The 25200-nt window shown below is 45.0% G+C and overlaps 2 protein-coding genes across 3 annotated transcripts in view; both read left to right on the top strand.

The window, feature by feature from the left end:
• Nucleotides 1-25200, top strand: part of LOC135056555 (uncharacterized) — a 637874-nt gene that overhangs the window by 361047 nt on the left and 251627 nt on the right. The gene's annotated exons all lie outside the window — the stretch shown is intronic.
• Nucleotides 17764-25200, top strand: part of LOC135054492 (oocyte zinc finger protein XlCOF22-like) — a 96279-nt gene continuing 88842 nt past the window's right edge. For both annotated transcript variants that reach the window (XM_063957601.1, XM_063957600.1), the window contains exon 1: nucleotides 17764-17859. The gene's annotated coding sequence lies outside the window, so the exon portion shown is untranslated. The remainder of the gene's footprint in view (nucleotides 17860-25200) is intronic.

Raw genomic sequence — 25200 nt, 5'->3', positions numbered from 1 at the left:
TTTGTTTTATTCTGGTGTTGTCTGGAAGAAGGGGCTGGTGCTCCGAAACGTCACATCAATATACCAGTTTTCTGATATGATACACCCTGTGAGTGCCGTTTATTTCCGCCTTTGGACATTTGTATGATCCAGGATTAAGGCACCGGGGGAAGTTGGACTGTGAGCTGACTGAGTGCCGACTGAATTGGATATATATATATATATATATATATATATATACCTTCTCTTTACTAGGGGCCCCACTGTCTTAAGTGCCCCGGGCCCCCCATGGTCTTAATCCAGCTCTGCCGGCACAGTGACAGGGAGAAGCCCTCGTCTCTAGCGGCTCCAGCGTTCCCTGTCATGCAGGCCGGGCAGCTTAAACTCACCTGACTCCTCCTGCTATTAGGGGCGTGAAACTACACCTTACTCCATGCCCCGGCGTTTGCTCTCCCTGCTGGAGACCCCGGTTGACCAGGGAACCAGAACAGACATCTTCTCCTCTGGATCCCCTGTTCCGGCCGCTGTCAGTGTGAGTGGTGTTCCCGGCAACCAGCAGTGCAGAGGGGTGAGAAGGCGTGAGGGAGGATGAGAGGGCATCCACAAAGCTGCAGTGGATCTTTGGTAATATGGGAAGAAATGTCACAGGGGGAGGGGGGTCTTCTGTGCTTGGGGAAGATGCTCTATCTGGGGATAGGGGGGTCTTCTGTCCTTTGAGGTATATAATGGTGTTGGAGAAGCTGTGATGTGATGAAGTGCATTGAAGTGGGGGGAGTGCTGTGAGGTAGGCATTGAAGGGCGGGTAGGGGTGCTCTGCCCAGTCCTGGTTACAGACTCTCTCACCCACAACATCTGTCCCACAGACACTCACCCCGTACCCCACCACACCTGTTCCTGTCCCCCACCAGACCTGTCCCTGTCCCCCACCACACATGTCATTGCACACTCACCCTGTCACCCACCAGACCTGTACTCTATGCCCCCAGCGTGATGAAACAAGGTTGTGGCTGGTGAGTACGGAATTCCCTGTGAGGCCACACCCACCATCCCAGAAGTTTGCACTAAGACCAACCCCCCCCCCCTCCCGCCTTTCCCTATCGTGGTGCCCCCCCCCCTGTCATTGTTCTGGATCCGCCCCTGTACAGCAACGTCCATATTGTCCAAACGACGCGTTTCGGAGGAAGTCTCCTTTTTCAAGCTTGGATGTTAGATACTCCTCAAAGACTAATGTTGCATTCCACTGTTCTAGATTCATGTCCATCACAGGTAGAGGAAAGTATCTCGCAGATACCGGGTTCCCTATGAACTTAGGATGGGCAGGACACTGTCTGTAGTTATTGTCAGTAATTAAGCATTTTAGCGCTGTGTGCAAGAAACAGCATCAGTGCCCCCCCCCCCCCAATATTTAAAACATGGGCAGTGCGTATCGTAGGCATGCGCCAAAACTATAGGAGCATGGCTTCTAGGGGAAGGGGTGTGACCACAAAATAATACCAATTCATATTACGCTGCACAGTAGTCTCCGTTACTCAAATTACACCGCACAGTAGCGCCACTTACACACTTTCCACCAGGTAGAGTCCCATTTTACACATTACTCCAGGTAGAGAAATATAAAACAACATTCTTGTTTTAAACATCGCTCACCACCCCAAGCTCTGTGACTGAGGGCAGGTGGGGAACAGGTCACGGAGGTCTGACTCCAGACTAGCTGGGCTGCTGCTGCACTGTGAGCTGGAATGCCTCCACCTCAAACCCCCATGTCATCATGTCTCTCCCTGGAGACACTGCAGGGGGGCGGAGCATCAGATCCAGGGGAAAGGTGGCGCTGTTATACAGAGGGAGCAAGAAGGAATGAGAGAGTGTTATACAGAGGGAGAGACAAGGAAGAGAGTGTTATATGGAAGGAGAGTGTTATACAGAGGGAAAGAGGAGGAAGGAGAGAGTGTTATACAGAGGGAGAGAAGAGGAAGAGAGCGTTATACGGATAGAGCGCGGAGGAAGGAGAGAGTATTATACAGAGGCAGAGAGGTGGAAGAAGATGGTGTTATCCAGAGGGAGAGAAGAGGAAGGAGAGAGTGTTATACAGAGGGAGAGAGGAGGAAGAAGAGGGTGCTATACAGAGAAGGAGACAAGGAAGAAGAGAGTGTTATACAGAGGGAGATAGGAGGACGAAGGGTGTTATACAGAGGGAGAGAAGAGGAAGAAGAGAGTGTTATACAGAGGAAGAGAAGTGAGAGTGTGTTATACGGAGGGAGCGCGGAGGAAGGAGAGGGTATTATGCAGAGGGAGAGAAGAGGAAGGAGAGAGTATTATACAGAGGGAGAGAGGAGGAAGAAGAGGGTGTTATACAGAGGGAGAGACAAGGAAGAGTGTTATACGGACGGAGCGCAGAGGAAGGAGAGAGTGTTATACAGAGAGAGAGAAGAGGAAGGAGAGAGTGTTATACAGAGGGAGAGAAGAGGAAGGAGAGAGTGTTATACAGAGGGAGAGAAGAGGAAGGAGAAAGTGTTATACAGAGGGAGAGAGGAGGAAGGAGAGAGTGTTATACAAAGGGAGAGAGGAGGAAGGAGAGAGTGTTATACAGAGGGAGAGAGGAGGAAGGAGAGAGTGTTATACAGAGGGAGAGAAGAGGAAAAAGAGAGTGTTATACAGAGGGAGAGAGTGTTATACAGAGGGAGAGAAGAGGAAGGAGTGTTATACAGAGGGAGAGAGGAGGAAGAAGAGGGTGTTATACAGAGGGAGAGACAAGGAAGGAGAGAGTGTTATACAGAGGGAGAGAGGACGAAGAGTGTTATACAGAGGGAGAGAGGAGGAAGAAGAGGGTGTTATACAGAGAGAGAGAAGAGGAAGGAGAGAGTGTTATACAGAGGGAGAGAGGAGAAAGGAGAGGGTGTTATACAGAGGGAGAGAGGAGGAAGGAGAGAGTGTTATACAGAGGGAGAGAAGAGGAAAAAGAGAGTGTTATACAGAGGGAGAGAGTGTTATACAGAGGGAGAGAAGAGGAAGGAGTGTTATACAGAGGGAGAGAGGAGGAAGAAGAGGGTGTTATACAGAGGGAGAGACAAGGAAGGAGAGAGTGTTATACAGAGGGAGAGAGGAGGACGAAGAGTGTTATACAGAGGGAGAGAGGAGGAAGAAGAGGGTGTTATACAGAGAGAGAGAAGAGGAAGGAGAGAGTGTTATACAGAGGGAGAGAGGAGGAAGAAGAGGGTGTTATACAGAGGGAGAGACAAGGAAGGAGAGAGTGTTATACAGAGGGAGAGAGGAGGACGAAGAGTGTTATACAGAGGGAGAGAGGAGGAAGAAGAGGGTGTTATACAGAGAGAGAGAAGAGGAAGGAGAGAGTGTTATACAGAGGGAGAGAGGAGAAAGGAGAGGGTGTTATACAGAGGGAGAGAGGAGGAAGGAGAGAGTGTTATACAGAGGGAGAGAGGAGGAAGGAGAGAGTGTTATACAGAGGAAGAGAGGAGGAAGGAGAGAGTGTTATACAGAGGGAGAGAGGAGGAAGGAGAGAGTGTTATACAGAGGGAGAGAGGAGGAAGAAGAGGGTGTTATACAGAGAGAGAGAAGAGGAAGGAGAGAGTGTTATACAGAGGGAGAGAGGAGAAAGGAGAGAGTGTTATACAGAGGGAGAGAGGAGAAAGGAGAGGGTGTTATACAGAGGGAGAGAGGAGGACGAAGAGTGTTATACAGAGGGAGAGAGGAGGAAGAAGAGGGTGTTATACAGAGAGAGAGAAGAGGAAGGAGAGAGTGTTATACAGAGGGAGAGAGGAGAAAGGAGAGGGTGTTATACAGAGGGAGAGAAGAGGAAGCAGAGAGTGTTATACAGAGGAAGAGATAAGGTAGGGGTAGTGTTACACAGGGGGAGAGATAAGGCAGGGGAGTTACACATGGGGAGAGATAAGATAGGGGGAGAGTTACACAGGCGGAGAGATAAGGTAGGGGAGAGTTACACAGGGAGAGAGATAAGGTAGGGGGAGAGTTACACGGGGAGAGAGATAAGGTAGGGGAGAGTTACACAGTGGAAGAGATTAGGTAGGGGAGAGTTACACAGGGAGAGAGATAAGGTAGGGGGGAGTTACACAGGGGGAGAGATAAGGTAGGGGGAGAGTTACACAGGGAGAGAGATAAGGTAGGGGAGAGTTACACAGTGGAAGAGATTAGGTAGGGGAGAGTTACACAGGGAGAGAGATAAGGTAGGCGGGAGTTACACAGGGGGAGAGATAAGGTAGGGGGAGAGTTACACAGGGGGAGAGATAAGGTAGGGGAGTGTTACACAGGGGGAGAGATAAGATAGGGGGAGAGTTACACAGGGGGAGAGATAAGATAGGGGGAGAGTTACACAGGGGGAGAGATAAGGTAGGGGGAGAGTTACACAGGGGGAGAGATAAGGCAGGGGAGTTACACATGGGGAGAGATAAGATAGGGGGAGAGTTACACAGGGGGAGAGATAAGATAGGGGGAGAGTTACACATGGGGAGAGATAAGATAGGGGGAGAGTTACACAGGGGGAGAGATAAGGTAGGGGAGAGTTACACAGGGAGAGAGATAAGGTAGGGGAGAGTTACACAGGGGGAGAGATAAGGTAGGGGGGAGTGTTACACAGGGGGAGAGATAAGATGTGGAGAGTTTTGAGCAGGAGAGATAAGAAAGATAAGAGAGGGGAGAGTGTTATACAGAGGAAGAGATGAAGGAGAGAGCCGGATGAGAGTGATAGACTTACACACTTCCTGTCACCTCTGCTCCTCCGCAGTGTGGGCCTTCTGTCTCTAACGTCTGTCTGAGCTTGGCTCCACCCCCTGACAGCCTGAGAGCTCAGCGCTAGCAGTCAGGGCTGTCTCTGTCTCCTCTCCTGCAGTGCTGCACTGTGGGGCCGGCAACAGTAAGAGCGCGGGGGAAGCATCACACGATGGTGCACTGTGGGCAAGGCACCATTGGCACACACCTAGTTACGGCCCTGGTTATTGTGACCCTATAATTGAAGATAAGTGCTTCCAGAGATGTCAGTCTAGCAATAAGGCAGCATTTAACAGATATCCCTTGAGTGATTACAACTCACTAGTGGGAAAGGTTTATAATTAATGGAATGTTGGATGTGCTCACAGGTACCTCTAAAACAAAATAATGCAGGATTAGTGCCATAGCCATTAAAATTAGCTGAGGTACTTGAATTACATGGAGGGAAGGGGGGGTGGACAAGAAATATAATATAACTAGACCCCCTAGTCTTAAGATCCACCAGTACCATATAGATAAATCCTTGGTATGTTTAAATCTCACCAATTTCAGGAAATTGGGAGGTAATCAGGAACAATCAGACAATAGCTATTCACACATAGCAGATAAAGAGCTCATTAATATATATGGAAGAAAGGTGTATGAATGGCTCTCCCCGAACTCCGAAGGTTTATGTTATCTAGGAAGGACACTGCCTGAAATAATAACCCTTGTTCAATGCTGAAACAGACCTAGCATACGATCCAGAAATGGAAACAATGTTCAGGGAGTAATGGGAATATATACTGTACCATGAAAATTTTATATGTCTCTTTCACGATTTGTTTGTGTTTTCTCCCTCTACCCAGAAAAACCTCTATCGAATCCGAACATCAGTGTACAAAGACGTAGGTACATATATGTGTGCAACGGTCGTTCAGATCAGACATGATAGGCCATAGCACTGTCCCAGCATACTCTATAGGTTGAATGTCATCCCACATCCAAACAGTGGTCCCGCGACCGCCGAGCGCGTATAGAGGATATCCCGTCCTCTTCCCTGTCTTCACCAACTATAGTCAATGTCTGATTTGCGAAATGAATACATATGTGTGTCTAGGTCACTTATTATTGTTTGAAATATTTTTATTATATTTAGTGTGACAGTTATGTGATAGTTTTGTTGACTATTAAAGGGTGGACTGTCGAAGTCTGAAAAAGAAGACAATACAAACCACACACAGATTAGCACTTCTCGGTGGTAGTGTAAGGACACAATTGACGTGTATGGATGCACCATGCTTCTTTACCGTACATCATGCATAGAGTCGCATGGCGTGCGTGTTGCAGCGCGGTGGGTGTATATACGGTAAAAGGCGCAATCACTGAGAAACACCATAAAGATGCACACAGACACATATTTCATACAACACATAAATTACACATAGACAATACATGTCCAACACCAGACTTGTATTATACTGTATTTATATAATAGAGTGTAAAATCAGATATATATATGTATTATTGGGATGGAAAAAGTTAATTATATCATGCTTAGTGTCAAAATGATCAGGATAATGTGTGGATTAATTTGATAGCTATGGGGAAATTGTAGCATATTGCAATGATTAGTTATGATTAAATGTATGAAATATAGTCACTCTTATGAGAACAAAGAACTTCTTGAATAAAGCATGTGTGCAGAAACCCAATGGCTAACCCCTATAACTGCATCTTGAAACTGGACATTGGGGGTAATTCCAAGTTGATCGCAGCAGGATTTTTGATAGCAACTGGGCAAAACCATGTGCACTGCAGGGGAGGCAGGTATAACATGTGCAGAAAGAGTTCGATTTTGGTGGGTTATATTGTTTCTGTGCAGGGTAAATACTGGCTGCTTTATTTTTACACTGCAAATTAGATTGCAGATTGAACACATCCCACCCAAATCTAACTCTCTCTGCACATGTTATATCTGCCTCCCCTGCAGTGCACATGGTTTTGCCCAGTTGCTATCAAAAATCCTGCTGCGATCAACTTGGAATTACCCCCATTGTTTGCATATGAACTGACCAATAACACACAAGGAATGAGAGACCTCCCGCTCCTGGACCAATGGAAGGAGACCGAAATCAACAGACTGTTAACTCCCACTGTTTTGATATAGGCAATTTCTAAGATATAGTTAGTCAGTTGCTGTTGGAGTGAAGAAAGGATGGAGGAAAGTTCTATGGGACAGGGTGACGTATGTTGGCTGTAACTGATTGTTATGTAACTGCTTCTTGTGTAATTGTAACTCTGAACCATATATATACATGTTATACTGAATGATATACTGTACATGTTATTTTTTATGCATAACTTTTAATATCAAATACATATATCTCTGAGCGTTGGACCACAGTATACGATGTGTGCGACTGCTTGCTTTCTGTTAAGGGACACAGTGCTGCGACGTTCAGCGCACTTTTATCGTATATGGTAATAAAATGCGCCTCGCGTCCGCAGTATATATTAACGCTGGCATTGAAATATTTATTTAAAATAATGGAAATTCACAACACAGAGAAAAATACAAAATAGTATATCCTGTGGGACACTATATATAAGACCCTGCTACACTTAGCCCCATTCAGGGTACAGAATATAGGGATAGCAAGATGTGTGAGATACACGGAGTGGATACCACACAGCAGCTATAGGCACACACAGTCACATGTACAATGCAGAAATTATTATATATACATAAACTGCACTGGACTAGTAATACTACATAAGGCAATGTATGTACACAGATAGAACAATGCACAGTAACCACTGGATGTATATCACAGAATACTTGTACTAAATATCCCTGTAGTAATGCACTTGTTCTTAACTAACACTGTCTAAAGACATGTAGAATACTTAAGTGTCCTGTAAATGCACAGCGCTGATGAGACAGGCGGCTTTACAGAGGAGACATTGCCCAGCAGTCCCAGAATCAGCACAGCTCTGTGTAATGGCGCCCAAACACTGACAGGGAGTGACGGAGAGAGATGCAGCTCCAGGGCGGGAACATCTTCTGTAGATGGCGCCTGGGGCTGGGGGAGGGGCTACAGGTCAGAGCCTTATCCCCTCCGCTAGATGTCCCCACCGGGTACTGCAGGGCCTGTAGCAAACGGATTTTAGTAAATCTGACCTGTGCTCCTTGCCTGGTGGATATAGTGGGGTCCCTGTATCGTCAGTGTCCACGCCAGCGGCATGGTTCGTCTCCGGAGACTGCAGCCGGATCGCGATTTCAGCAGGTCCAACGTGGGGGACCCAATTACTACCTCCCTGAAGTGCAGCCACGCGATCCAGGAGAGCAGCAGCAGTGATGTATGCCTGATGAGACCGGAGCGCCTCTGCTGTAAGTACCTGGCAACCAAGGCGCGGGAGTATACAGCGCAGCTTGGGGAGGTGATAGAGGCCCTTGAAGTCTTCTTTCTTCTCAAAAAGCTGTTATTAGGGCTGCCCTCCCTGTTATCTGTCTGCACTGCAGGACCAACTCACAAACTGAGCTACAATGCCTGGATACGGGGATATAGAGGAGGCAGTGCAGTGCATTCTGGGAACAGCCAAAGCTTTAGCCTGTTGGTGCCTCGGATCAAGATCCAACTCTACACCCCTACGTTATTCCCTGTGGAATACCAGTGTACCCCGCTGCAGAAATATCATATTCTGGGATCTGATCATGTGATGGATCCTGACACCACCTATTTTAGCCTCTTGCAAATCCTGGTCAGCAGGTCTGTTTACAGGATAAGTTATGTGCTGCCTGTTATATCCCACCTAACCAGCCAGCACCACCCCAGTCAGCACCCTTGATCTCTGGCCAGGAACCCTATGGGCTTCTTTTTCTCAGTTACTATGTCAGACATCTGACCAACTGGTAACTCCTGCAGTAAGCCTTACTGCCCACCCATGGGTATTCCTCAGCCGTTACATACTGCTGGTCATGAATCTCCCTTGGATAGATTCACTCTCAAATATTCAGGACTTAAACTTCTAGGGCAGCTTGGTGTACTGTTTTTTTCCTCTCAATCTACTCCATTTACAGATTCAGATTGATCATCAGGCGAGCAAAGGGACACTGATGCCTCGCTCACGGAGGAGAAGGCTTGCTCGGCTCTGGATGTGTCAGCACTTGTGAAAGTGGTCAGATCTATCGTAAACATTAGGACAAACCTGCTCGCTTTTTAAACCCCAAACGGTACTTAAGATGGAATTTCCAAGATCTGAGCACCTTCTGGAGCTACGTCGTGAAGCATGGAATACTCCAGGTAAAAAGTTTCTGATACCCTAAGCATTTAACTTCTTTCTACCCTGTTCCAGCAACTGACTGTGCAAAGTGGGAGACTCCCCCACTGGTGGATTCTCACGTAGCACGCTTGGTAAAATGCTCCACTTTACCTATTCCTTCTCCATCTTCCTTGAAGGAAGCTACTGATAGGAGGATAGAACACTATCTCAAGTCTATCTACTTCCTTACTGGCACTATCACTAGGCCAACTGTGCCGGCCGACCGTATGTCCAAAGCAACTGAACACTGGGCTGATGCTCTGCAGGATGGTCTCCCCTCAGACATTTCCAAAGAAAGTCTGTCACATATCGCAAAAATCAGGGAAGCTGCCTCCTACTTAGGCAAAGCTACATTAGATGCTGGCCTTCTGACCTCTAAAGCCTGGGCTACCTCACTGCTGGCCCGACGCATCCTCTGGCTCTGCTCATGGAATGTGGACATGGATTCTAAGAAAACCTTAGCATTCTTACCTTTCTCAGGGGATATGAAGTTTGGAGCTGAATTGGATAAAATAGTGGCTTCATTAGTGGCTGCTAAGAGGGCTTTTCTGCCATCGGCCTCTATGCCATGTGCTTGGACCTCCACTTTTCGGGCCTTTCGCCCACAAGGCAAAGCCAATGGCCAGGTATTTCCTAGACAAATGTTTATTAAATCTACAAAGCCCAGGTCAAAGCAAGCATGGGCTGCAAGACAGCCACCAACAAAACGTGATGACAAGCCCGCAGCCTGATGGGGAAGGCCTCTCCTGGGGGACCCCCAGGGTGGGAGGCTGATTTCTCCAGTAGGGGCATGGCAGCACAGGACAGTAAAACACAGGGGGCTAGGAGGCTCAGGACAGTAATATACAAGACGGCACTGCGGGTGGCATAGCACCATAGTGCAGTAATAAACATGGTGGCTCAGCGGATTAACAGAGTAATACACAGAACAGGATAGAAACACACACAGCGCACGGAGGAACAAGACAGTAACAAACAGGTGGGCACAGTAACACAGAGAGGGCACAGGAAATTAACACACAGGTGGGCACAGGACCGAAACACACAGGTGAGAACAGCAAAGCAGCACAGGACAGTAGCAAACAGCTGGTCACAGGACAGTGACAGAAAAGGGTACAGCAGCACAGGACAGTAACAAACAGGGGGGCAGGGGACAGAAACACAAAGTGGGTACAGCAGTAGAGGATAGTTACACACAGGGGAGCACAGCGGCACAGGACAGTGATAAAGATGGAAACCATCTTTGTTCATAGACTCCATATTGCTAAGCTGGTTATAATTGTTTATCAGATCAGAGTTGATATTGGAAAGAACTGCAAGGCGTTGCACTTTGAGTGATCTATATTGAAACCTTCTTATGATCTATTTTTATTACTTTTCTGAGTAAAATATAAATGTCAGCAGCTAGACATATAGGCTTCACAGGTGTCCAGTAGTTTGCGGTAAGGGAGGTGTGAAAACGTAACTAGACATAGCATGTCTCACATTTAGCAAAATTCCCCTAACTAACCCATTTAAAAGAACACACAGTATAAAAAAATATAGGCGTTGGCAAATATATTACGTATAAGATAGGAGTTTTATTAACCAATAGGATTAAGCTTTGTGTAAGGAAATTACGACACTGTATGCAAATATGTATTCCTTTATAATGTGCTGTTTCCAGGAAATAAAACCTGCTTCTGTTTCTGCTATTTCCTACTTCACTCTATTTAACTGGTAACTGGCTGCAGCCATGAATGAACTTGATGCTGACCGATTGAGTGTGTGCTTGAGCTTGGATCAGCGAGGGGTGCCCTGTCCTGGGGTTACCTTTATCAATATGGAGGTTTCCAGCGAGATCCCACATCATCTGCTGAACAGCGGACGACTGAGCGGACGGTTCCTGGACTGAGACTCAAAACCCATGCATGGTACGTAGAGATATTTCTCTGTAGACTCTCATTCCATTAACTATCCAATCTGTTCTGCTGCAAGACAGGCATCGGGATCGTACGCACAAAGTTCACTCAGTAAACAGGTTTTTCTCATTTTCATTCTATCTCTTGCTTATATGTGCTTATATATGTGTTATAAAGGCGTAACAATGAATGAATGTGGAAGTAAATGAATTCTGAGTATTTAGAGTGTGTCTGCATATAACCAACTGATGGGTTGTTACACTAAACGTTACTGCGACCACTGTCTTGTTTTGTCTTATATTGGCCAATCCGGAACCACGAGTATCGTTCTTACTCCTCGTCTTCTTATTATTCTCAGTACCTTTGGTAAGAGAGGAAGAGGAGGGAACACGTAAACCGACTGGTACACCCACGGTGTTACCAGAGCGTCCACAGCTATTGCCTGAGGGTCCCTTGACCTGGCGCAATATCTCTCTAGTTTTTTGTTTAGGCGGGACGCCATCATGTCCACCTGTGGCCTTTCCCAACGGTTTACCATCAGTTGGAAGACTTCTGGATGAAGTCCCCACTCTCCTGGGTGTAGGTCGTGTCTGCTGAGGAAGTCTGCTTCCCAGTTGTCCACTCCCGGAATGAACACTGCTGACAGTGCTAGTACGTGATTTTCCGCTCATCGGAGAATCCTTGTGGCTTCTGCCATCGCCATCCTGCTTCTTGTGCCGCCCTGTCGGTTTACATGGGCGACTGCCGTGATGTTGTCTGATTGGATCAGTACCGGCTGGTTTTGAAGCAGGGGCCTTGCCTGACTTAGGGCATTGTAAATGGCCCTCAGTTCTAGAATATTTATGTGTAGGGACGACTCCTGACTTGATCAAAGTCCTTGGAAATTTCTTCCCTGTGTGACTGCCCCCCAGCCTCGAAGGCTGGCATCCGTGGTCACCAGGACCCAGTCCTGTATGCCGAATCTGCGGCCCTCTTAAACATGAGCACTCTGCAGCCACCACAGTAGAGATACCCTGGTCCTTGGAGACAGGGTTATCAGCCAATGCATCTGAAGATGCGATCCCGACCACTTGTCCAAGAGGTCCCACTGAAAGGTTCTTGCATGGAACCTGCCGAATGGAATTGCTTCGTAGGAATCTACCATTTTTCCCAGGACTCATGTGCAGTGATGCACCGATACCTGTTTTGGTTTCAGGAGGTCTCTGACTAGAGATGACAGCTCCTTGGCCTTCTCCTGCGGGAGAAACACTTTTTTCTGTTCGGTGTCCAGAACCATCCCCAGGAACAGTAGGCGTGTGGTAGGAACCAGCTGTGACTTTGGAATGTTTAGAATCCATCCGTGCTGTTGTAGCACTTCCCGAGATAGTGCTACTCCGACCAACAACTGCTCCTTGGACCTCGCCTTTATAAGGAGATCGTCCAAGTACGGGATAATTAAAACTCCCTTTTTTCGAAGGAGTATCATCATTTCTGCCATACCTTGGTAAACACCCTCGGTGCCGTGGACAGTCCAAACGGCAGTGTCTGGAATTGGTAATGGCAATCCTGTACCACAAATCTGAGGTACTCCTGGTGAGGATGGTAAATGGGGACATGCAGGTAAGCATCCTTGATGTCCAGGGATACCATGTAATCCCCCTCGCCCAGGCTTTCAATAACCGCCCTGAGCGATTCCATCTTGAACTTGAATTTTTTTATGTATGTGTTCAAGGATTTCAAATTTAAAATGGGTCTCACCGAACCGTCCGGTTTCGGTACCACAAATAGTGTGTAATAGTAACCCCGTCCTTGTTGAAGTAGGGGCACCTTGACCATCACCTGCTGGGAATACAGCTTGTGAATTGCCTCTAGCACAGCCTCCCTGCCTGAGGGAGTTGTCGGCAAGGCAGATTTGAGGAAACGGCGGGGGGGGGGAGACATCTCGAATTCCAGCTTGTACCCCTGAGATACTACTTGAAGGACCCAGGGATCCACCTGTGAGCGAGCCCACTGATCGCTGAAATGTTTGAGGCAGCCCCCCACCGTACCTGGCTACGCCTGTGGAGCCCCCGCGTCATGCGGTGGACTCAGAGGAAGCGGGGGAAGAATTTTGATTCTGGGAACTGGCTGACTGATGCAGCTTTTTCCCTCTTCCCTTGTCTCTGTGCAGAAAGGCAGCGCCTTTGACCCGCTTGCTTTTCTGAAGCCGAAAGGACTGTACCTGATAATACAGTGCTTTCTTAGGCTGTGAGGAAACCTGAGGTAAAAAATTTTTTTCCCCAGCTGTTGCTGTGGATACGAGGTCCCAGAAGCCATCCCCAAACAATTCCTCACCCTTATAAGGCAGAATCTCTATGTGCCTTTTAAAGTCAGCATCACATGTCTAGTGTCGGGTCTCTAATACCCTCCTGACAGAATGGACATTACATTAATTCTGGATGCCAGCCGGCAAAATATCCCTCTGTGCATCCCTCATATATAAGACGACGTCTTTAATATGCTCTTATGTTAGCAAACTAGTATCCCTGTTTGACAGGGTCACAGACCACGCTGCAGCAGCACTATCTGCAGGTCTCAATCTAGTACCTGAGTGTGTAAATACAGACTTCAGGATAGCCTCCCGCTTTTTATCAACAGGTACCTTCAAAGTGGCCGTATCCTAAGACGGCAGTGCCACCTTTTTTGACAAACGTGTGAGCGCCTTATCCACCCTAGGGGATATCTCCCAGCGTAACTTATCCTCTGGCGGGAAAGGGTACGCCATCAGCAACTTTTTAGAAATTACCAGTTTCTTATCGGGGGAACCCACGCTTTTTCACACACTTCATTCACTCATCTGATGGGGGAACAAAACACTGCCTGCTTTTTCTCCCCAAACATAAAACCCTTTTTTAGTGGTACTTGGGTTAATGTCAGAAATGTGTAACACATTTTTTATTGCCGGGATCAAGTCACGGATGTTCCTAGTGGATTGTGTATATGTCTCAACCTCGTCGACACTGGAGTCAGACTCCGTGTCGACATCTGTGTCTGCCATCTGAGGGAGCGGGCGTTTTTGAGCCCCTGATGGCCTTTGAGATGCCTGGGCAGGCGCGGGCTGAGAAGCCGGCTGTCCCACAGCTGTTACGTCATCCAGCCTTTTATGTAAGGAGTTGACACTGTCGGTTAATACCTTCCACCTATCCATCCACTCTGGTGTCGGCCCCACAGGGGGCGACATCACATTTATCGGCATCTGCTCCGTCACCACATAAGCCTCCTCATCAAACTTGTCGACACAGCCGTACCGACACACCGCACACACACAGGGAATGCTCTGACTGAGGACAGGACCCCACAAAGCCCTTTGGGGAGACAGAGAGAGAGTATGCCAGCACACACCAGAGCGCTATATAATGTGGGGATTAACACTATAACTGAGATAATTTTCCCCAATAGCTGCTTGTATATACAATATTGCGCCTAAATTTAGTGCCCCCCCCCCTCTTTTTAACCCTTTGAGCCTGAAAACTGCAGGGGAGAGCCTGGGGAGCTGTCTTCCAGCTGCACTGTGAAGAGAAAATGGCGCCAGTGTGCTGAGGGAGATAGCCCCGCCCCTTTTTCGTTGACTTTTCTCCCGCTTTTTTATGGATTCTGGCAGGGGTATTTATCACATATATAGCCTCTGGGACTATATATTGTGATTATTTTGCCAGCCAAGGTGTTTATATTGCCCTCAGGGCGCCCCCCCCCCCCCCCCCCCAGCGCCCTGCACCCATCAGTGACCGGAGTGTGAGGTGTACATGAGGAGCAATGGCGCACAGCTGCAGTGCTTTGCGCTACCTTGGTGAAGACTGAAGTCTTCTGCCGCCGATTTTCCGGACCTCTTCTTGCTTCTGGCTCTGTAAGGGGGATAGCGGCGCGGCTCTGGGACCGAACATCAAGGACGGTTCCTGCGGTCGAGCCCTCTGGAGCTAATGGTGTCCAGTAGCCTAAGAAGCCCAAGCTAGCTGCAAGCAGGAAGGTTCGCTTCTTCTCCCCTTAGTCCCTCGTTGCAGTGAGCCTGTTGCCAGCAGCTCTCACTCTAAAATACAAAACCTAATTATATACTTTCTTTCTAGGAGCTCAGGAGAGCCCCTAGTGTGCATCCAGCTCGGCCGGGCACAAAGATCTAACTGAGGCTTGGAGGAGGGTCATAGTGGGAGGAGCCAGTGCACACCAGTAGTCTAAAAGCTTTCTTTTAGTTGTGCCCAGTCTCCTGCGGAGCCGCTATTCCCCATGGACCTTACGGAGTTCCCAGCATCCACTAGGACGTCAGAGAAATAGGGGTAACTGTGGTGGAAAAAGATATGGAGGTGCTCATAGATAATAGGCTCAATAACGGTACACAATGTCAAAATGCAGCAAAGAAGGCAAGTAAGGTGCTTGCATGCATAAAACGGGTACGTCCGCACCAGGAATATTGTGTTCAATTTTGGGCACTATATTATAAAAAAAGATATTGGGGAACTCAAAAGAGTTCAAAGGCGAGCTACTAAATTCATTAAAGGGTTAGAGACACTAGACTATGAGGAAAGGATTACTAGGTTAAATATGTGTATACTGGAAAAGAGGCGTCTAAGAGGAGACATTCTTAATATATTCAATTATGTAAAGGGTCATTAGAAGGAGTTAGCAGGGGATTTGTTTATTAAAAGAACTCTGTTTAGGACACGTCGGTACTCGCTGCGGCTAGAGGGGAGAAAATTCCGTACGCAACGGAGGAAAGAGTTCTTCACGGTAAGTGCAATAAAGATTTGGAACTCCCTGCCGGAGAAGGTAATAATGGCGGACACTGTAAATGTATTTAAAAACGGATTTTGGACAAATTTCTAACTGGAAAAAGTATCCAGGGTTATAGCATTTAGCAGAGTGACATTAATATCTGGGAGTGGTAAGAACCATAGTTGTCAATTGGTACTAAACCATTATAATGTGCACAGATTAACACAGAATACAGGTTGATCCCGATGGGCGTTTTGCCTCTTTTCAACCTCACTATGGGGGTCATTCCGAGTTGTTCGCTCGTTATTTTTCTTTCGCAACGGAGCGATTAGTCGCTAATGCGCATGCGCAATGTCCACAGTGGGACTGCGCCAAGTAAATTTGCTATGCAGTTAGGTATTTTACTTACGGCATTACAAGGTTTTTTCTTCGTTCTGGTGATCGTAATGTGATTGACAGGAAGTGGGTGTTTCTGGGCCGAAACAGGCCGTTTTATGGGTGTGTGCGAAAAAACGCTACCGTTTCTGGGAAAAACGCGGGAGTGGTTGGAGAAACGGAGGAGTGTCTGGGCGAACGCTGGGTGTGTTTGTGACATCAAACCAGGAACGACAAGCACTGAACTGATCGCAGATGCCGAGTAAGTCTGGAGCTACTCAGAAACTGCTAAGAAGTGTCTATTCGCAATTTTGCTAATCTCCTGTTCGCAATTTTACTAAGCTAAAATTCACTCTCAGTAGGCGGCGGCTTAGCGTGTGCAAAGCTGCTAAAAACAGCTAGCGAGCGAACAACTCGGAATGAGGGCCTATGTTACTATGTTAACGGGGAACAACGGCACAGGACAGTAACACAAGGGGGCACAAACAGTAACACACTGGGAAGCACAGCGGTGAATGCCAGAAAACCACATTCGGCACAGCACAGTAACACAAGGGGGCACAGCGGCACAGGACAGTAACACAAGGGGGCACAGCGGCACAGGACAGTAAACCACATGGGGCACAGGACAGTAATACACAAGGGGGTACAGGACTGTAACATGCAGGGGACACGGCAGCACAGGACAGAAGCACACGGGGGACACAGGACAGTAACACATGGGGGCACAGGACCGTAACACACAGTGGGTACTGCGGCACAGGACAGTACCACAGAGGGGGGCACAGGACAGTAACACACAGGTGACAAAGGACAGTAACACACAGGGGCCAGTACTGTAACACACAGGAGCAGAGGACTGTAACACACAGGGGGCACAGCAGCACAGGACAGTACCACACGGGGGCACAGGTCAGTAACATACAGGAAGGCACAGTTCAGTAACACATAGGGGGAACAGACCAGTAACACACTGGGGGGGGGGGGGGGGCACAGGACAGTAACACACAGGGGGCGCAGGAGCACAGTACAGTAACACAAGGACGCAGCGGCAAGACAGTAAACCACATGGGGCACAGGACAGTAACACACAGGGGGCACAGGACAGTAACACAGGGGGGCACAGGACATTTGTTTATTAAAATAACTCTGTTTAGGACACGTCAGTACTCGCTGCGGCTAGAGGAGAGTAACACACAAAGGGGCACATGTCAGTAACAAACAGGGGACTCAGGACAGTAACACACAGGGGGGCACGGGGCAGTAACACAGGGGGGCACAGGACAGTAACACACAGGGGGGGCACAGGACTGTAACACACAGGGGGGACACAGGGGCAATGAGCACATCACACAGACAGAACAGGGGTATCACTGCCTGTCAGGGGACATCACCAGCTGTACACAATGTAGCTGGCTGCACAGTGCCACCATAGGCCTCCCAGCATACACACACTATGGGGACACTCACTACAATGGTAACAGGAAGTCTGGTCACTAAGGGGTTACCATGCAGAGCAGTCACCGCGGGGGAGGGGGGTCCTGCACTCATATACCGCCTCCTATATCACTAATCATCCCCCACACACACAGCTGGGAACCCCAGGCCCGAGCCCTCTGCAGCGGTACACCTCTGGAGCCCGGGACACGGCACTTCCGCTCTGTGCGTTCCACCCTACTTCCGCGTTCCAGATCACATCCGGTCCGTGCGTTCCACCGATCATTCATCCTGTGCGTTCCACTCCACTTCTGCGTATCACCTTACTTCCGGCCTAATCCCCGCCCACTATAACAACATCCGCGTCTCTTGGTGGGAAGGAGCAGAGAGGAGACATCGGGTAATGGTGCTATATATTATTATTATTATACAGGGGGAGCAGCCTGTGGTGTCCTATTGTTATTATTATTTTTATTATTATACAGGGGGAGCAGCCTGTGGTGTCTTATTATTATTATACAAGGGGAGCAGCCTGTGGTATCCTGTTGTTATTATACAGGAGGAGCAGCCTGTTGTGTCCTGTTGTTATTATTATTATTATTATTATTATACAGGAGGAGCAGTCTGTAATGTCCTTTTATTATTATTGTTAGCAAAGAAGTTGGTTGTGGGGGTAAGAAGCGCACTAGGCTAATCTTATAAATATAATATAGTACAGGTTGAGTATCCCATATCCAAATATTCCGAAATACGGAATTGTTTGAGTGAGAGTGAGATAATGAAACCTTTGTTTTCTGATGGCTCAATGTACACACACTTTGTTTAATACACAAGGTTCTTAAAAATATTGTATTAAATGACCTTCAGGCTGTGTGTATAAGGTGTATATATAAATGCATTCTGTGCTTAGATTTAGGTCCCAACACCATAATATCTCATTATGGTATGCAATTATTCCAAAATACGGAAAAATCGGATTTCCAAAATACCTCTGGTCCCAAGCATTTTGGATAAGGGATACTCAACCTGTATGATAACCGGTATATAGAAAGATTGTGATGCAGAAACTTAAATACTGCCCATTTACTATGGGAGAAACAAAAATTGTTTACCACTGAATAATTGTAAAGCCGGCGTCCTAAAGTGCGTCCTAAAGTTGTAAGGTTGGATCACATATCGTAGGAAAAGGAAAGACAACTCTTCTTAACGGGGCACTCTTGCAATGATTTAAAACGTAACTTTTAATATATCAACAAAGACTTCACTGACATACTCACATGTAACACATAATTATAACGCAATCTCTGGTGTTTTCCGCTAAGCCTCAAAAAATGTATCTAAGTTAGATTGTAACCTTCTCACTATGGGGGTCATTCCGCATTGTTCGCTAGCTGCTTTCGGTCGCAGCGATTAGGCGAAAAAGCAGCATTTATGCGCATGCGTGTGGGATGCAGTGTGAACGCGCGACCTACTTTCACACAAAACTATGCAGTTTCACACAAGGTGGAGCGACGCTTTTCAGTCGCACTGCTGGCCGCAGAGTGATTGACAGGAAGTGGGTGTTTCTGGGTGGTAACTGACCGTTTTCGGGAAGTGTGTGTAAAAACGCAGGCGTGCCCGATAAAAACGCAGGAGTGGCTGGGGAAACGGGGGAGTGTCTGGCCGAACGCAGGGCGTGTTTGTGATGTCAAACCAGGAACGAAACAGACTGAAGTGATCGCCAGGTAGGAGTAGGTCTGGAGCTACTCAGAAACTGCACAATCTTTTTTTGGAGCAGTTCTGCTAATCTTTCGTTCACACTTCTGCTAAGCTAAGATACACTCCCAGAGGGCGGCAGCCTAGCGTTTGCACGGCTGCTAAAATCTAGCGAGCGATAAACTTGGAATGAGGGCCTATGTTGGACTCAGTGGATTTAGGTTCAGAAGGAAGGTGGGAAAAAGAGGTGACAGGTGCCTCGTTTCTGCTTTTGAAAATCTGCTGTAAAGCATTGAATTTTCAATGAGAGAACCACTTGGAGCACCTACACCAATCCCAAGACCTGTATCTGCTGTTATCTCCTGATGTGCCCGATATAGGGCAGTGGTTAATGAGAGTACAGGGGAAAGGTCCCTAGCAAAAATAGAACACCTATATTGCTCACATAAAATTGGCCCATTGAAAAATATTAAAATTTTAAATTACTCAATTGATGTGACCATCGTATCACGATTAAATAATAAACATCCCTGGATAGCAATCAGGATAAGGATAATCCTTCCAAATTGATAGAGGATATAAATCACAAACTCATAAATAAATGCAAAATATAGAAAAAATAGATTTCATATGCAATAACGTCCAGGATTTCTGCTGTTCTCAATCATATGAAACGACATTGAATTGAAGATGAGAGAATCCTCAGACGTCTGTGCAAAATGAAAAGGCGTGCTTCTGCTGTCGGTATCTAAGTAGATTTTAGCCGATGAGAGAGCACAGAAATGGAGTAAAAGCAGATAAATGTGAGTATGGTGTATCCTCAATGATATTGGGGGTAATTCCAAGTTGATCGCATCAGGAAATGTTTTAGCAGTTGGGCAAAACCATGTGCACTGCAGGGGGGCAGATGTAACATGTGCAGAGAGAGGTAGATTTGGGTGGTTTATTTTGTTTCTGTGCAAGGTAAATACTGGCTGCTTTATTTTTACACTGCAAATTAGATTTCAGATTGAACACACCACACCCAAATCGAACTCTCTGCACATGTTACATCTGCCTCTCCTGCAGTGCACATGGGGGGTAATTCGCTGGTTGCAAATTAGATGCATGTATATGTGTATTAATCAATTGCACATATACATTCCATTTATACCCAGAATCAATAGCTTGTATATTGCAAATAATATTATAATCTGTATGGGGTTATAAATGGATCTATACTTGGTTATATAGGATGCAATATAATTATCCTTAGAGACAATCACAATGGGGGTAATTCCAAGTTGATCGCAGCAGGAAATGTTTTAGCAGTTGGCCAAAACCATGTGCACTGCAGGGGAGGCAGATTTAACACGTGCAGAGAGAGTTAGATTTGGGTGTGGTGTGTTCAATCTGCAATCTAAATTGCAGTGTAAAAATAAAGCAGCCAGTATTTACCCTGCACAGAAACAAAATAACCCACCCAAATCTAACTCTCTCTGTACATGTTATATCTGTCCCCCTGCAGTGCACATGGTTTTGCCCAACTGCTAAAAAATTTCCTGCTATGATCAACTTGGAATTACCCCCATTGTGATTGTCTCTTAGGATAATTATATTGCATCCTATATAACCAAGTATAGATCCATTTATAACCCCATATAGATTATAATATTATTTGCAATATGCAAGCTATTGATTCTGGGTATAAATGGAATGTATATGTGCAATTGATTAATACACATATACATGCATCTAATTTGCAACCAGCGTCTTAAGTGCACGTCACCAATTACCACATGTATAAATGGAAGATATGATCCCGCTACATATGTATATATCTACACATGCTAACACATAGTGATGTAAGGGTTTCTATATCTTAACATGTGAAAGTTGATGCTAGTTTGAAAAGAAAATAGTAATAAATAAAATGAACTTATCTGCTGCAGGATTCCCTGAGGGCAAACACTCAAATTAAGCAGGTGCGGTTCTCCCTATTGTTGTCCATTGGTCTGGATAGCTTGGAGCAGATCTGGCAGCCTGTAACTCTCCGATCTTAATCCGGCCCCCGTGTACAGGGACAGCAGAGATGCCCGTCACTCAGAACAATACCAAAGAGCGGGAACTTCTTATCCCCTGGTGAACACATCAGAGATGCATATTTTAGAATTCCCCAGAACAGGAAGGCGACGTTTCACAAAAAACAGGGAGGAGGACGAGGAGAAGTAAAAAGAAGAGGAAAAAATCAAGACACTTGGGGAACACCGCTCCCACAGAGGCAATCTTCAAGGTTCAAGAAATAACTCCTCAGAGTGGCCAAGATCCTCTTCAAATTATAAATCTGACAGAATTTTAACTGAAGATCATAAGTCAGTTTTAAGTAAGGGGCTCTCCTTTTCCCCCGTCTCCAGAATGGACAGATTTAAATGGGAAAAGGATCTTAATTTATTTTGTAGAAAACTTCTACTTAGTAAATTCCATGAACAGAGAAAAAATTCCACCCAGGGGATGTTACCTCCAATGGAAAAAGACGTGCAAATGGACAGATTTGGAGTTACAGGCAATTGTAGGTCTTGAAGAATGATCTGACCCTGGTGATTAAATGCAGATGGATAACTTTCAATGTGCAAACACCAAACGCCCTTGCTGCACTAAGAAATCTACATTCTATCCACTAGAAACCGTCTGTCCGGCTGTTAGAATTTTTAGAGAAATGGTATCAAAAGATCTAGATATTTCGGAATTGTCACTCAAAACCTAACAACGAAGGAGAGAATTGCTTTGAAAGATATACAAACCTGGGATGATACCATAATCAAACAATCAGACAAAAACGTGGGAATGTTGTTCTCTGGTCAAAGGAAAAATGTACCAAGGAGGCTGTTAGACAACTTCAAGATGCATCTTGTTATATACGACTTACCTTTAATCCCACAGACAATTATCTCTATTTTTATAATAGGATGATTGAAAAGGCTCTGAAAGAGGGTATAATCACCAAACAAGAACATACCTTTCTAACAGTAGACAATCCGAAAGTTCCAACGTTCTACATGCTTCCTAAGATTCACAAAAACAGTAACATCCCACCTGGATGACCTATAGTCTCTGGAATAGGGGCGTTAGAGGAACAGGCAAGTGTCTTTTTAGACCTACCCTTGAGAGAATATGTGGTGAGCCTACCCTCCTATGTTCAGGATACATCGGATGTATTGAGAAAAATACAAGGTATCAAAGTAGAAAAAGGTCATTTATTAGTCTCATTGGATGTAGAATTGCTCTATACAAGTAGTAATCATGATGCAGGTATAGCAGCGGTACAATATTTCTTACAGATGAAGGATACCAAGGATTTCAATTCATTCCTAATTGATCTATTAAGATTTGTTCTCACAAGAAACTACTTTACCTTGGCGGATGCCTTTTACCTGCAAATCCGTGGGACGGCGATGGGCGCGGCTTGTGCAACCACGTACGCGAATATCTATTTAGGATGGTGGGAACGCAGGGTAGTCTTCACGGCAGAAAATGAAAAATACACGCAACATGTTGTAATTTGGCTCAGGTATGTTGATGATGTCCTGATGATTTGGAATAACACAGAGAAACTACTGAAGGAATTCATTAGACATCTCAATGATAACCAGTTAAATCTTAGGTTGAAATCAGAGATTAGTGAGGACTTAATCTCATTTTTGGATCTGAAAATTAAGAAGAATGATGGAGAACCCTACTGATCTATTCAGAAAAACTACGGCAACCAATAGTGTTCTGCATAGGAATAGTAGTCTCTTCCCACCGACAATAAAAAATGTACCCAAGGGTGAGTTCCTGAGATTACGCAGAAACTGCTCCAACATGGAAACTTTTAAAATCAGGAGTAAAGAATTAGGTATACGCCTTAGAGAAATAGGGTATAGCAATAGGAGTATAAAGTAAGCAATCTATACAACATCTAAAGTCACAAGCGAGGAATTAATTTTCCCGAAAAATAGAACCAAATCCAACACAACGAATCAAATTAGATTTGTAGGCGACTTCTGTCATGAGTGGCAAGAGATAGTGAAGATCACACAACAACAATGGCCAGTCCCCCATACGGATAGAGACCTGAATAGTAAACTTGATATTAAACCAACTATCAGCTGGAGAAGGTCTCAGAATCTGAGAGATATTTTGGTGGATAGCCATTTTGAAAGAGTAACAAAAAGAGACACCTATAATTATGGGCTCCTTTCCATGCAGAAACTGCAAGGCATGCCAATTTATGGTCAAAACAAAATGTACTTTTGACAGGCGAGGAAATAAGGTGGAGATCAGATCTTTCATCAGTTGTAACGCAGTGGGAGTAATTTATTGCATACAATGTGAATGTGGAATGAAATATATAGGAATGATATCTAGAGCACTTAAACAGAGGGTCTTAGAGCATGTTGGAAATATAAGAAACATCACCGCTGACTTGAATAAGATGAAGAAACTTTCCCCTGTGGCAAGACATATCCATAGTAAACATGGAGGCATTAGCAAAAATCTGACAGTATTTGGATTTGAGAAAATTCATCTAGGGAAGAGGGGAGGTAATCTCTACAACACTCTCCTACAACATGAGAGTAAATGTATATTTAGGTTGGGAACCCTGAGTCCAGATGGGCTTAATGAAAATCAAAATTTTTGACCATTCCTCTAAACTACAGTGTTGCTATCTATCTGGACTTTGAATCAAAACTTTGGAGTACTTCTCCAAAGTTGGGATTTCACTATTCAATAATGTACAAGTTACTGTATGATTACACTTATCTTTCGTAATCCCATCTTTAGGATGTAAGGCCCTATCAGAAAAATACTTACTATCTTTCTTCTTTTTTAGTATTATTTTTTTATTTACATTTATGTATTTTTTAATTTTTATATTTATTGTAATTGTTATTTATACAGGTTGAGTATCCCTTATCCAAAATGCTTGGGACCAGAAGTATTTTGGATATCGGATTTTTCCGTATTTTGGAATAATTGCATACCATAATGAGATATCAAGGCGATGGGACCTAAATCTAAGCACAGAATGCATTTATGTTACATATACACCTTATACACACAGCCTGAAGGTCATTTTAGCCAATATTTTTAATAACTTTGTGCATTAAACAAAGTGTGTGTACATTCACACAATTCATTTATGTTTCATATACACCTTATATACACAGCCTGAAGGTAATTTAATATAATATTTTTAATAAATTTGTGTTCTAAACAAAGTTTGCGTACAATGTGCCATCAGAAAACAAAGATTTCACTATCTCAGTCTTACTCCAAAAATTCCGTATTTCGGAATATTCCGTATTTCGGAATATTTGGATATGGGATACTCAACCTGTATTTATTTTTATTTTCATTCAATTACAGGACTTGTTATTACTTAACATGGCATAATTCACTACAGTCTATTTCACGATATATTTCCCTGTTCCCCCTCCCCCCCCCCCCTTCCGTCCCCCCCCTTCCCCTTTTTTTCCTATATGATCATCACTTTAATTCACATTTTATGGTACTACTTATTATTATCATCATTGTTCAAGTTCATGTCCTGTGACATTTAAATACCATAAGACTATCTATTACGTCACTTATTCAGTTATGATTTGTAGTAAATAATTATTACAATAATAACTGTCTATGTTCACTAATAATTCATGTAACATTCTAATAAAATTTAATTTATTCTTATTATATTTAATTATATCACTGGCTTGTCGTATCTTGAAATTAATATACCAGTCTCTATATCCTGTTAACCACCCCTTGTTTGTTTTTGTCCCCCACACTTTTCTCATAAATACTTCTCCATTTTCTCTCTTTCCTTTTTTTTTCTCTCTCTCTCTAATAAACCTTTTTAATGATTTATTTGTAATGCAATAATTTATGATTTATATTATAGACACAAGGTATATGTACAACATTTAGAGGCTAATAAATTATTTAAATTCATTTATTAATCAACTCATTAATATTTCTGTCAGGTGTATATTTATATTTAAATTAATTCACAATACGGGTCTGTTTA

This window comes from Pseudophryne corroboree, chromosome 3 (assembly GCF_028390025.1).
Source record: "Pseudophryne corroboree isolate aPseCor3 chromosome 3, aPseCor3.hap2, whole genome shotgun sequence".
Lineage (NCBI taxonomy): Eukaryota > Metazoa > Chordata > Amphibia > Anura > Myobatrachidae > Pseudophryne > Pseudophryne corroboree.
Note: the sequence above shows the minus strand (reverse complement) of the source record. Positions and strands in the feature narration are given on the sequence as shown.